The 14,919-nt window shown below is 38.3% G+C and overlaps 1 long non-coding RNA gene across 1 annotated transcript; it reads right to left on the bottom strand.

The window, feature by feature from the left end:
* Positions 1-2,113: 2,113 nt before the first annotated feature.
* LOC309613549 lies at positions 2,114-14,176 on the bottom strand. The gene is made up of 2 exons (XR_014235780.1): positions 12,723-14,176; positions 2,114-12,420 (listed from the first exon to the last, which is right to left on the bottom strand). It is a non-coding gene; the product is annotated as an uncharacterized lncRNA (long non-coding RNA).
* Positions 14,177-14,919: the final 743 nt, after the last annotated feature.

Raw genomic sequence — 14,919 nt, 5'->3', positions numbered from 1 at the left:
AGGCTCTGAGAGAGAATTAGAAGCAACTGGGGAGAAAGATGTGAAAGACTTTGAACAGTAAGATCAGATTTTCCTTCCTAAAAGGGGGTGGGTAAGAAGAAACACTGTTTCTAGCTGGGATAGTCTACATACGGTACTCACCTTCCCTCGGAATTCAATGATTGGCAAATATAATGGCTGTGAGATTGAATAAAAGGAAGGGAGTTTCCTTAAATCCAACTGGCAAAGATGGTTGTTTACAGGCCTGTGGGCATTTCATGCCAGTTGATACACAGCCTTTTGGTTTGCCAACATAACTCATCTGAATCTCAGAAAAGGAACAATGATTCCATAGACTTTGTCAGTCCTCTGTTAGGAGTCCCTTTGGGGGTTGTCTCTTTCGCTCAACAAGTTTGGAAAGACCAGAAACTAATTTAATATGCAACCGGGACAAGGGCATTTGCTGATTTGTTGTTATTTTTATGAAAATATTACCATGTGCCAAGTGCATAGTGCTTTACATGGACCTTCTCATGTTCACCCACACAGCAACCCCCAAGATAGGTAATCCTCCCATTTGCCAGTGAAAGAGTGAGGCTCAGAGGACCAGGTCCCCTGCCCAAGATCCCACAGCTGGTGAGAGTCAGAGTCGAGATTAGAAGGCAGGTCAGCCTGACACCACACCCAGCCCCTGACCAGGGATGGTCACCCAGCAGGTCACATCCATTCAGCAGTCCCATTAGGAAGATCAGTTTAGTGGGAGAAACCAGCACCTTGTAGTAACATGAAATAAAATAGAAAACAATGGAGGACATCTTATATAAAGGATAAGGATTGGTTTGTGATACATTTGTTTTAATTCTACATATATGTACATGGTGTCCTTGGTAGTGATATAAAATTGATTTCTCTTTTAAAAATTTTATTATTTATTTTATTTATTTTTGTCTGTGTTGGTTCTTAGTTGTGGCTCTCAGGATCTTTCATTGCAGCGTGCAGGCTTCTCTCTAACTGTGGTGCATGGGCTCTGTAGTTGCAGCACGTGGGCTCTCTAGTTGTGGTGCCCAGGCTCAGTAGTTGCAGCACACGGACTTAGTTGCCCCACAGCATGTGGGAATCTTAGTTCCCCGACCAGGGATTGAACCTGTGTCCCCTGCATTGGAAGGCGAAGTCTTAACCACTGGACCACCAGGGAAGTCCCTAAAATTGATTCCTTACTATGGATTACAATCAGAAAAGTTTAAAGACCACTGCTCTAAACCAGTCAGTAATCCTGCCTCCATGTGTAGTTGGGAGGTGTTCGACCTTCTTACTGGGCTTTTAAAGATTTGTGGAGAAAGAGCAAAGGGTGGACCTCTTAGACAGCACTAAAGATAGAGATATCAAGAGCTCTTTATTCGTTTTTGCCTCTTGAGTCAACAAACTTTTTCTTTTTATTTTCTTGTGGGCCACTAGCTTTATTTACTTTCTTTCCACATCTTTATTGGAGTATAAATGCTTTACAATGTTGTGTTAGTTTCTACTGTACAACAAAGTGAGTCAGCTATATGTACACATATATCCCCTCCCCCTTGAACCTCCTCCCACCCTCCCTATCCCACCCCTCTAGGTCATCACAAAGCACCGAGCTGATCTCCTTGTGCTATGCTGCTGCTTCCCACTAGCCATCCATTTTACATATGGTAGTGTATACATGTCAATGCCACTCTCTCACTTCATCCCAGCTTCCCCTTCCCTCCCATACCCTCAAGTCCATTCTCTATGTCTGCGTCTTTATTCCTGTCCTGCCCCTAGGTTCATCAGTACAGCTTTTTAAAATTCCATATATATGCATTAGCATATGGTATTTGTTTTTCTCATTCTGACTTACTTCACTCTGTCTGACAGATTCTAGGTCCATCCACCTCACTAAAAATAACTCAATTTCATTCCCTTTTATGGCTGAGTAATATTCCATTGTATACATGTGCCACATCTTCTTTATCCATTCATCTCTCGATGGACATTTAGGTTGCTTCCATGTCCTGGCTATTGTAAATAGAGCTGCAATGAACATTGTGGTACATGACTCTTTTTGAATTATGGTTTTCTCAGGGTATATGCCCAGTAGTGGGATTGCTGGGTCATATGGTAGTTCTATTGTTAGTTTTTTAAGGAACCTCCATACTGTTCTCCATAGTGGCTGTATCAATTTACATTCCCACCAACAGTGCGAGAGGGTTCCCTTTTCTCCACACTCTCTCCAGCATTTATTGTTTGTAGACTTTTTGATGATGGCCATTCTGACAGGTGTGAGGTGAAACCTCATTGTGCTTTTGATTTGCATTTCTCTAATAATTAGTGATGTTGAGCATCTTTTCATGTGTTTGTTGGCCATCTGTATGTCTTCTCTGGAGAAATGTCTATTTAGGTCTTCCGCCCATTTTTGGATTGGGTTGTAACAAACTTTTTCTTAAAGGGCTAGATAGTAAAAACTTGAGGCTTGCTGGCCACGTGGTCCCTATCACCACTACTCAATTCTGCAAAAATAGCCATATACAATGTATTAAGTAAATGAGTGTGTCTGTGTTCCATAAAATTTTATTCGCAAAAAACAGAGAGCTGGCCTGTGAGCTGTAGTTTGCTGATGCCCGCTTTAGAACACTGAATAAAGAAAGTACCTGAATTGCCATAGTCTAGGCCTATAGTACTTGAATGATCCCAAATTATAAGGACAGCCCCACGTTCAAATGATCATTCCCAGATAAAGTGTTCAGATTTCTGTTTCTTAAGACATGGTCATCATCCCTATGTTATTAGGTGTATTCGTTATGCAATGCTACATAAAAAGTTTACCCCGTAACTTATAGCTTAAAATGGCAAATGTTATTTCATAGTTTCTATGGGTGAGGAATCTGGGCCTGGCTTTGAGTGACTCAGCTTCAAGGTCTCTCACAAGGCTGCAATCTAAATATCACCTGGGGCTGTGGTCTCATCTGAAAGTTTGACCAAGGGAAGATCTTCTTCCAAGCTCACCACATGGTTGTCAGCAAGATTGAGTTTTTACAGGCCTCCCTCAGTTCCTTGACGTGTGGGCCTCTCCATGGGACAGCTCACAACATGGCAGTTGTCTTCCAGCAGAGTCAGCAAGTGAGAGAGCAAGAGAGGGCAAAGCCTGAAGCCAGAGTCCTTTCATAACCTGATCTTGGAAGTGACATTCTTTCACTTTTTTTGCACTATTGTTATACACTAGAAGGAAGTTGCTAGGTATAACCCATACTCAAGGGGAGGGGATTACACAACAGTGTGAACACCAGGATCAGGAATCATTTTAGAGGCTGCCTACCACACGTGGGCTAGGTATTTCATTCATTCATCTGACAATTATTTACTGAGCACCTACTATATGCCAAGAACTGTTATAGGCAGTAAACAGAACAGACAAAAATTCCTGCCCTCGTTCTGGTGTTCTGCCCCACTCCAAATTCACATATTGAATCCTTAACCACCAGTGTTGCTGAATTTGGAGATGGGGCCTCTAAGAAGGAATAAGGTTAAATGAGGTTAAAATGGTGGGGCCCTGATCCAATAGGATTAGTCTTGTACTCTCTGTCCTCCCTCCCCCTCTGTGTATAAGCACCCAGGAAAAGCCATGTGAGGACAGAGAGAGAGGCAGCTGTCTACAGCCAGGAAGAGAGACCTCACTAGAAACAGAAACAGAATTTGTTGGCACCTTGATCATGACTTCTAGCCTCCAGAACCGTGAGAAAATACTTTTCTGTTGTTTAAGCTGCCCAGTCTGTGGTATTTTGTTATGGCAGGCCTGAGATGACTTATATATGGTGATAAGTGCCATGGAGGGAAAGAAAACAGGGCAGTGCTGGGAATGGGTTTGCAGCTTTAAACTGGGTGGTCAGTGTAGGCCTCACAGAGGTGACAGCTGAGTAAAGCTTGCAGGAGGTACAGGAGTGAGGCGGCAAATATGGGAAAGAGCTTCAGTGTACTGGGAGCATGCTGTTCAAGGAACAGCAAGGGCACCATCCTATGTGGAACAAAATGTAGGTGGAGGATGGGGAGGAGAAGATGTAGGGTTCATCAGCCATTTCAGGAATTTGGGCTTTTACTCTGAAGTGGAGATTCATAACAGGGTTTTGAACTCAGCAGTGCCATGATGTAACTGATATTTTAATATGTTCCTCTGGCTTCTGTGTGAAGAAAAGATTAGTAGGAAAGGCAAGGTTGGGTGCAGGAGGGCCAGTTAAGAGATGATGGGGTTGAGGGTGCTGGTGGTTGCCAATGGCGGTAATGAGAAGTCAACCTCTTTGACTTTCAGAAGCAGAACGCTGGTGCATCAGTCTCTTCATCAGCAGAGCTTCCTCAAAACACTTTTTCTTTGTAGTGGGTGAAGTGCAAAGAGTACTAGACAGAAGCCAGGAGACCGGGTTAGTGGAGAGATAAGAGCCAAAGCAGTTAACCGCTGGGTCTCAGACTTAGTCCTCCCTAAGTCTAAAATTACAATTTAATGAGACTGTCTGTAGAAGGTGGATTTAGGACAAGTGAACAGTTAGGTTACTGTTCATTTTAAGCTTGATCTTTGCAAGAGGGGAAAAAAAAAAACATAGGAAATTACAGAGCTGGGCCTGCAGAAAAATTTAAAAAAAAAATTACAGGTAAATTGGTATCACTGAGAAAAACCCCATGTTTAATCTTTAGGCAGCCTGGGGCCTGAGAAGACTGATGGATGTGTATCACTCTGTTCTCTTAACACAGGTGAACAAAACAGAATTCAACCCCAAATCAGACAAGACCCTATTCCTTAGGGAGTGAAATGATGTTACACTTTTAGAGCGAGTTCAATCACTCTAATCTCTCTCCAAGTACCCACATGTCAAGTCCAATGTGCCATGACAAGGCGTTGCCCCTCAAATAGAGGCATTAAGGAGTATTATTTGCCATCTTCACCACCCACTGGAAATGTACCAGGGGAGGTTAGTAGAAGCCAAATAAGGCATCCTTAAATATTCATGTCAAACAGGTTGAGACTTGGTGACAATTGCTTCCAGAACCCATCAGGCAGTTTGTCCAAGAGAAAAATGCATATATACCACCAAATACATTTTTTAGTAACAAAATTACAATTTTTAATAGGTCAGGGCAGTGCAATGGGTTAGTATTTTTGGACTGTCCATTGCCTACCAGGTGTCCACAAATGTTCACTCATTTATTCCTCAAAATGACCTCGGAAGACAAATATCATTATGCCTGTTTTGCAGACGAGGGAACTGAGCCTGACTTGCCCGAGGACATGTGGCTCGTGAGGGCAGAGCTGGGCTCCCACCCACAATGCTGCCATGTAACATGTTTTGTCTCAGGGGTTGGCTCTGATCACTACATCTTAATGTTCAGTGAGCCCCAAATTGAACACCAGTCGCATTTTATCCACATTCTAGTTGTCTTCATTCTAAGAGCTAATCTCATCAGTTTACTGGGGAATTTAAGAACACCAGGTAAGTTCAGAAACTATACCAAGCTGGGTAAGGCTGCAAAACAGATTATAAGACTGTAGAGTGTTTACAGGGTGGTAGCGGCCTCTGCAGCCCAACGAGTCTAGATTCAAACCCTGACTCCACACGTAGTATTTGGGTGACCTTGGTTGGGCAAGTTACTTAACCCCTCTGAGCTTCAGTTTCTTCATGTATAAACTGGGAACAATAATTTTGTCTACCTCATTAAGTGCTGTGTGTGTTAAATGTGAAAATTCACACGAATCACTTAGAATGATGCCTAGTACATAGTAAATGCTCAATAAATGTTATATGGTATTGCTGTTTACCTGAAAAAAATCTTCCTTGAGCTTGTTGAAGCTATTTCCTTGTCCCTGCTGACTTTTCAGGCTGTAAGTTTTTGTGCATTTGTTTGTTTTTAAATAACAAATCTCAGAGAGTGACTGGCATAATTTTCTTCCCCCAAAGTTATAGCTGGTCTTGATCTTCATAGTCTATTTCCCAGTGAATTGGTGGTATATTGCTTGTCAATTCAAATCCTGGCATAGAAAAATAAGTTTATACCTGCTCCATGTTTGTCCCGGAACTCTGGCTTTTAGATCCATCATGGCTAGACTGTGTGCAAACTTCTCTTTAAGTAGACTCCACAATGTTGATGCTCTACATGGCCTCCCAGAAATGTGTTCTTATTTTTTCAGAGACTTTTCTGGTCACAGAGATAAGTGTAATGGCCAGGTGGGGAGTGTTGCTGACTGGGGGAGGGTGGGAATTGCCAAAGGAGGTAGGTGGCTGCCGTTTACTTCTGGTCAGTCGTTGCCCTACAAGATCCAGTGTTTCAAGAAACGCAGAAAATGCAGACGTTGAATTTCTTTCTTTCTTTTTTGGTGGTAAAAATGCTTTTCAAATGTTGACAGCTAATTCAGGGGGGAGTCATGGGCAACTAATCAAATATTGATAAGTAATTAAATGTTGCCAACTAATCCAGATGGGATCCATAGGACAATATTTTTTTTTTCTTTTTGTCTCTGGTCTAGTATATCTCCCTCCTTTGAAAGTTTGAGATTAGTAACAAAAGAATAAAAGTTATAGGAATGGAAATAGTCTCAAGAGGAAAAAGCCTTTTGGGAATGTTTTGTGATTTGCAGCCAAGAGCCAGCATATAGGTTTAGACGGGCCCAAAATATTGCCTATAGGGCAAGATTTTCCTTCAGATGAATTCACTAGTGCCAAACTGCTTGAAACCACATGCTAGGGGATGACCTTGAACTTGTAGAAGATAGCTGTCCACCCGCCCCCTTCCATAGTTCCCAACTTAACTTTGAAAACAGAATGGATTTTGGAACAGCTGATCTAAAGCAGGCCTATGGAGACCTGTTGCCACTTAAAATTAGAATCTCAGAAATATTTCATAGCCCATGTGGAACTCTTGCCATGTTAACTTGCATTTTAAAAGCACCAAATATTGTTCTTTGCAACTGTGTGAGTCAGAACATACTAGGTTACTGCAGTAATAAATCAGTAGATGGGTAACTCTGAAGCATGTTCTGCATTGCCTCCCAGGGTTCTCCAAAGGTATTTGCCCCCAGTGGTTAATGGTTTTATAATGTGCCCTGTATTAGCTTCCTTTTTTCCCTGTCTCACTTTCTTGTGCCTCTAATGAAACTTCCTCAGATTACCTCCCAAATAAACACAAATCTTTGAGTCTCGGTCTGCTTATGCAGAGCTCAAGGAAAGACAGCCACCTTCCACTTATCTGCATGGCAGCATCTTATGATTGTCACATTATTTGTAGATATCTAGACGTGTACCTAGACTGCAATGAAACTGTTTATGTGCAAGAAAATCTGGGGGTATACAATTCAGCTTAGGAAACCATTCTCTTTATATTGTAACTGGCTTGTACCAATTAATTTATCCTTAGGTGGCTGCTGGCAGAGGATATACACTAATGAGCAATGATTTTTGTCAGGCATCAAATTAGTTTCAAAGTAGAGGCATGAAAAGTTGGAGTCAACCTAATATTTCATTTACACAGATATCAGGACCCCTAGGTCCTACTTTAGTTTCTCTATAACTTTTTGCAGTAGGTAAGACTTTCGTGTGAGTTAGGACTGTAACTACCTTATTTTAAAAAATAAATAAACAGACTGAGGGACGGAGAATTTATTGATTTACATAACTAGGAAGCCCAGGGGTAGATTTGGCCTTAGTTATGACTAAATTCAAGAGCTTAATTAATGTTGTCAGACTCTTCTGTCTCTCTAAGTAGCTTAGACCCTTACTTTAATGACTCCCCTTCATCCAAGGAATCAAGCCTCCGGTATCCGTGCCCTTGTATAGACTCTGGGCTTGACCATGAGTATTGCTTTGACCAATGGGACATGAGCAGAGATTGAGAAAACAGTGGGACTTGCCCTCTTGAAATTCTGCCACCGCCATATGAAGAAACTGAATCTAGCCTCCTTGAAGAAGAAAGACCACATAGATCATTCCCTGGTTTCATAAGCCCAGCAGTCCTAGCTGGACCTTGTGTTAACTTTTCTGTCTCTCCTAGACCACCTAGAGAGACATGGGGTAGGTGTTTGATAAACACTTGCTGACAGATTGATTGATTGGACTTAGAAGGAAATCTCTGGGTAATCAAAACTACTCCTTAATGGGGAGACGATGAAGGAAGATACATTTTTGAGGACAGATATGTGCCAGGTCACGTGGCCCTCAATGGTCATCAATATCAAGTTGAATTTGTTTGCATTCCCTTTCCTAAATCTTCAGATTGTTAAAAGGCATATTTGGTGTTACTTGGTTAGTAAATCAAATAAGTAATTTCATAACTAACTGCCTCCAGGTTTAACCATTAACAGATAAATGAGTATTCAGACAGGACAAATCTCACAATGAGGTAGAATGAGCTTATACTAAATGAATGAACAAAGTGCTTATACTAAATGAATAATAAATTGATAGATGCCATAGAACCACAGAGTCTATGTCTCATTCATTCAACAAATACTCAGGCACCTACTATGTGCCAGCCACTTTTAGTCCTGGAAAGAACAGCAATCATCTAGTCTACCCACCTCACTGCCCAGTTAACACCTCACTGCCCAGTTAACAGATGAGAAAACCAAGGCTGAGAGAGAGAAGTAAACTTCCCTACATATCAAACCAAGGACTAGAATCAGTTGTCTTCCTTCACGGGCTAGTATATTATCTCAGGATGCCTAAACACCAGACCAGCTTTGTCTCTAGTTATGTGGCCTTAACTCAATAATTCATCCTCTTAAATTTCATTGTCTGTAAAATGATGGGAATGGGCTAGATGAGGTCTAACACTTTTTTCCGGTTCAATCTCCATATAACCCTATCTATCTCCTGAAAGAAAGTTACTATAAATGTGTTTGGAAGTTTAGGCTTTTAAATGGGAGCCACAGATGCCAGCCCTGAAGGAGCAGCCTTTGTATATGTGTAGTCCCTATTTAACCCATAGTAATAAAAAGGGATTTTTCTGTAGGCTGTATTTGATGGCCCCTGAGGTGGAGAAGGAAGATTTTAGTATGAAGTCCCATAGTTGACAATATTTCTAGCTATAATGTAATTTGTAAAACAGTCTATTCTGAATGTGTGGGAGGAGGAAAAAGCACTTTTAAAAAAAAATTATTTTGGTAAAAAATACATACATAAAATTTACCATCTTAATCATTTTGAGTGTACAGTTCAGAAGTGTTAAGTATATTCACATTGTTGTGAAACAGATCTCTAGAATTTTTTCATCTTGCAAATCTGAAACTATACCCATTCAACAATTCCCCTTTTCCCCTCCCCCTATCTGGCAACCACCATTCTACTTCCTGTTACCATGAATGTGACTACTTTAGATACCTCATATAAGTGGAATCATACAGTATTTGTCTTTTTGTGTCGAGTTTATTTCACTTAGTATAATGTCCCAAAGATTTCTGCATGATGTAGTATGTGAGAGGACCTCTTTCTTTTTTAAGGCTGAATAATATTCCACTCTATGTATATACCATATTTTCTTTATCCATTCATCCGTTGATGGGCATTTAAGTTGCTTCCCCTTCTTGGCTGTTGTGAATAGTGCTGCTATGAACATGGATGTGAAAATATTTCTTCAATATCCTGCTTTCAATTGTTTTGGGTATATACAGGAGTAGGATTGCTGGATCATATGATAGTTCTATTTTTTTGTTTTTTGAGAAACTGCCATACTGTTTCCATAGGAGTCACACCACTTTGCAATCCCACCAATGGTGTATAAGTGTTTCAATTTCTCTGCATCCTCAGCAACACTTGTTATTTTCTGTTTTTCTTTTTTTAAATAGTAGCCATCCTAAGGGATGTGAGATGATATCTCATTGTGGTTTTGAGTTGTATTTCTCTGGTGATTAGTGATGTTGAGCTTTTCATATGTTTATTGGCCATTTGTATACCATTTTTGGAGAAATGTCTATTCAAGCCATTTCCCCACTTTTTAATTGGAGGTTATTTGATATTTTTGTTGTTGAGTTGTAGGAGCTCTTTATATATTCTGGATATTAACCTTTTATCAGATGTATGATTTGAAATATTTTCTCCCATTCTGTAGATTGCCTTTTCACTCTGTTGATTGTGTCCTTTGATGCACAAAAGTTTTTAAGTTTGATGGAGTCTCATATGTCTATTTTTGTTTTATTACTTGTGTTTTTGGTGTAATAGTCAGGAAATCATTGCCAAGTCCAATGTTGTTAAGCTTTTCCCCTGTGTTTTTTTTTAGGAACTGTGTGTGTGTGTGTGTGTGTGTGTGTGTGTGTGTGTGTGTGTGCATATAAATATATATAAAAGAGAATGTTATTCAGCCATAAAAAAGAATGAAATCTTGCCATTTGCAACAACATGGATGGACTTAGAGGGTATTATGCTAAGTGAAATAAGTCAGAAAGAGAAAGACAAATATCATATAATCTCACTTATATGTGGAATCTAAAAAATGAAACAAACAAAACAAAACAAAAACAGACTCATAGAGAGAACAAATGGGTAGTTGCCAGAGGGGAGCAATGGCAAAATAGGTGAAAGGTATTAAGAGGTTAAAACTTTCAAATATAAAATTTTAAAGTTACAGGGATGTTGTATAGTATGGGAAATAGTGTCAGTGGCACTCTAATAGCATTCTATGGGGACAAGTGTTTACTAGACTTATCATGGTGAACATTTCATAATGTATATAAATTTTGAATCACTATGTTGTACAGCTGCAACAAACATAATATTGTACATCAACTATATTTCAATAAAAATAATTTTAAAATATATTTTAATCAAAGACGTTAGTAAAAGACAAAGAAGGGCATTACATAATGATAAAGGGATCGATCCAGCAAGAAAATATAACATTTATAAATGTATACACATCCAAAAAAGGAGCACCAAGATAAAGCAAATATTAATGGATTTAAAGGGAGAAAGTGAAAACAATACAATAATAGTAGGGGACTTTAACACCCCACTTACATCAATGGATAGATCATCTAGACAGAAAATCAATAAGGAAATATTTGACTTAAATGACACATTAGATCACATAGACTTAATAGGTATATGCAGAACATTTCATTGACAGCAACAGAATACATATTCATCTCAAGTGCACATGGAACATTCTCTAGGATAAATCACACACTAGGGCACAAAACAAGCCTCAATAAATTTAAGAAGATTGAAATCATATTAAGCATCTCTGACCACAGTGATATGAAACTAGAAATCAATCACAAAATAAAAAAAGAAAAAGAACACAAAAATGTAGAGATTAAATAACATGCTATTGAACAACCAATGGGTCATCAAAGAAATTGAAGAAGAAATCAAAAAGTATGAAGAGACAAATGAAAACAAATACAACATACCAAAATTTATGGGACACTGCAAAAGCATTTCTAAGAGGAAAGTGCATAGCAATATAGGCCTACCTCAAGAAACAAGAAAAATCCCAAATAAACAATCTAACTTTACACCTAAAGGAACTAGAAAAAGAAGAGCAAATGAAGCCCCAAATTAGTAGATGGAAGGAAATAGTAAAGATCAGAGTAGAAATAAATGAAGTAGAGACAAAAAAAAGAAAAGGAAGATCAATGAAACTAAAAGTGTATCTCTGTCAAAGATAAACAAAATTGACAAACCTTTAGCTAGACTAACCAAGAAAAAAAGAGAGGGTTCAAATAAATAAAATCAGAAATGAAAGAGGAGAAGTTACAACTGATGCCATAGAAATACAAAAGATCATAAGAGACTTCATAGACGATTACTAGTAAGGAGATTGAAACAATAATCCAAAATCTACCAACAAACAAAAGCCCAAGACCAGATGACTTCACTAGCAAATTCTACAAAACATTCAGAGGACTTAATACGTATTCTTGTCAATTTTTTTTCAAAAAAGTTGAAGAGGAGGGAAACCTTCCAAACACATTTTACAAAACCAATGTTATCCTGATACCAAAACCAGACAAGGACACCACAAAAAAAGAAAATTAAAGACCAATATCCTTGATGAACATAGATACAAAAATCCTCAACAAAATGTTAGCAAACCAAATCCAACAATACATTAAAGGATCATACATCATGATCAAGTGGGATTTATTCCAAGGATAAAAGAATGGTTTATCTGCAAAGAAATCAACATGATATATCACATTAACCAAATGAAGGATAAAAATCATATTATCATCTCAATAGATGCAGAAAAAGCATCTGACAAAATTCAAAATCCATTTATGATTAAAAAAAACACCCAAAAAAAAAAAAAAAAAAAAAAACACCCAGTAGGGACTTCCCTGGTAGTCCAGTGGTTGACTCCATGCTTCCACTGCAGCGGGTGCAGGTTCAATCCCTGGTTGTGGAACTAAGATCCTGTATGCAGCACAGCATTGCCCAAAAAAACAAAATGAAGGGGCTTCCCTGGTGGCACAGTGGTTGAGAATCTGCCTGCCAATGCAGAGGACATGGGTTCAAGCCCTGGTCTGGGAAGATCCCACATGCCACGGAGCAACTGGGCCCGTGAGCCACAATTACTGAGCCTGCACGTCTGGAGCCTGTGCTCCGCAACAAGAGAGGTCGCGATAGTGAGAGGCCCACGCACCGCGATGAAGAGTGGCCCCCGCTTGCCACAACTAGAGAAAGCCCTTGCACAGAAACGAAGACCCAACACAGCCATAAATAAATAAATAAATAATTTAAAAAACAACAAAATGAAACAAAAACCAAAAACAAACCAAAAACAAAAAAACAAAAAACGCTCAACAGAGTGGCTCTAGAGGGAATGTAACTCAACATAATAAAGGCTATGTATGACAAACTCACAGCTTACATCATAGTCAATGGTGAAAAGATGAAAGCTTTTTCTCTAAGATCAGGAACAAGACAAGGATGTCCACTCTTGCCACTTTTTTTCAACATAGTCTCAGAAGTCCTAGCCACAGCAATCAGACAGGAAAAATAAAGTACCCAAATCAGAAAGAAAAAAGTAAAACCACCACTATTTGTAGGTAACATGATACTATATAGAGAGAAATTTAAAGACTCCATCAAAAAACTCTTAGAACTAATAGGTAAATTCAGTATATTTGGAGGTTACAAAATCAACACACAGAAATTTGTCATTTCTATACACTAATAATGAATTAACAGAAAGAGAAATTAAGAAAACAATACCATTTAGAAACAAACAGAATAAAATACCTTGGAATGAATTTAACCAAGGAGGTAAAGACCTGTACACTGAAAATTATGACTCTGTTGAAAGAAATTGAAGAAGATTTAAATAAGTGGAAAGATATTCTGTGTTCATGGATTGGAAGAATTAATATTGTTAAAATGTCCATACGACTCAAAGCAATTGACAGATTTAATGCAATCCCTATCAAAATTCCAATGACATATTTCACAGAACTAGAAGAAATAATTCTACAATTTGTATGGAAACACAGAAACCTTGAATAGCTAAAATAATCTCAAGAAAGAAGGTAAACTGGAGGTATTACACTTCCTGATTTCAAACATCAAACCTAGTTGAAATATTATGTACTGTACTATAACAGACACACAGATCAGTGAAACAGAACTGAGAGCCCAAAAATAATCCCATACATATATGGACTATTAATTTATGAAAAAAGAGCAAAGAACATACAATGGAGAAACGATAGACCCTTCACCTTTTTAAATTGAAGTATAGTTGATTTACTATGGTCTGTTAATTTCTGCTGTACAGCAAAGTGACAATTTATGAAAAAAGAACAAAGAACATACAATGGCGAAAGGATAGTCCCTTCACTTTTTTTTAAATTGAAGTATAATTGATTTACAATGTTGTGTTAATTTCAGCTGTACAGCAAAGTGATTCAGTTATACATATATATACATTCTTTTTTTTGATATATACTTTTCCATTATGGTTTATCATAGGATACTGAATATAGTTCTCTGTGCTATACAGTAAGACCTTGTTGTTTATCCATTCTATATATGAAAGCTCACATCTGCTAAACCTAAACTCCCACTTCATACTTCCCCCAACCCCCTCCCCCTTGACAACCACCAGTCTGTTCTCTATGTCCATGATTCTGTTTCTGTTTCATAGATAGGTTCATCTGTGTCATATTTTAGATTCCACATATAAGTAATATTATATGGTATTTCTTGTTCTCTTTCTTACTGAGTATGATAATCTCTAGTTGCATCCTTGTTGCTGCAAATGGTATTATTTTCTCCTTTTTTATGGATGAGTAGTATTCATATAAATATATATGAAGATGTAGTATATATACAGTATATGTAGTATATATATATATATATATATATATATATATACTATATCTTCTTTATCCATTCATCTGTTGATGAACATTTAGTTTATTTCCATGTCTTGGCTATTGTGAATAGTGCTGCTAGGAACATAGGGGTGTGTGTATCTTTTTGAATAATAGTTTTGTCCAAATATATGCCCAGGAGTGGGATTGCTGTACCTCCTTGGTCAGGTTTATTCCTAAGTATTTTATTTTTGGGGTGCGATTTTAAAAGGGATTTTTTTTACATTCCCTTTCTGATATTTAATTGTTGGTGTAAAGAAATACAACTGATTTCTGTATGTTAATCTTGTAGCCTGCTACCTTGCTGAATTCATTTATCAGTTCTAGTAGTTTTCGTATGGAGTCTTTAGGGTTTTCTATATATAGTATCATATCATCTGCATATAGGACAATTTTACCTCTTCTCTTCCAATCTGGATACATTTTATTTCTTTTTCTTGTCTAATAGCTGTGGCTAGGACTTCCAATACTGTGTTGAATAGAAGAGGTGATAGTGGGCGTCCTTGTCTTGTTCCAGATTTTAGCAGGAAGGCTTTCAGCTTTTCACCATTGAGTATTATATTAGCTGTGGGTTTGTCATAAAT

The sequence above is a fragment of the Balaenoptera borealis genome (genome assembly GCF_965194805.1).
Source record: "Balaenoptera borealis genome assembly, chromosome: 1".
NCBI lineage: Eukaryota > Metazoa > Chordata > Mammalia > Artiodactyla > Balaenopteridae > Balaenoptera > Balaenoptera borealis.
Note: the sequence above shows the minus strand (reverse complement) of the source record. Positions and strands in the feature narration are given on the sequence as shown.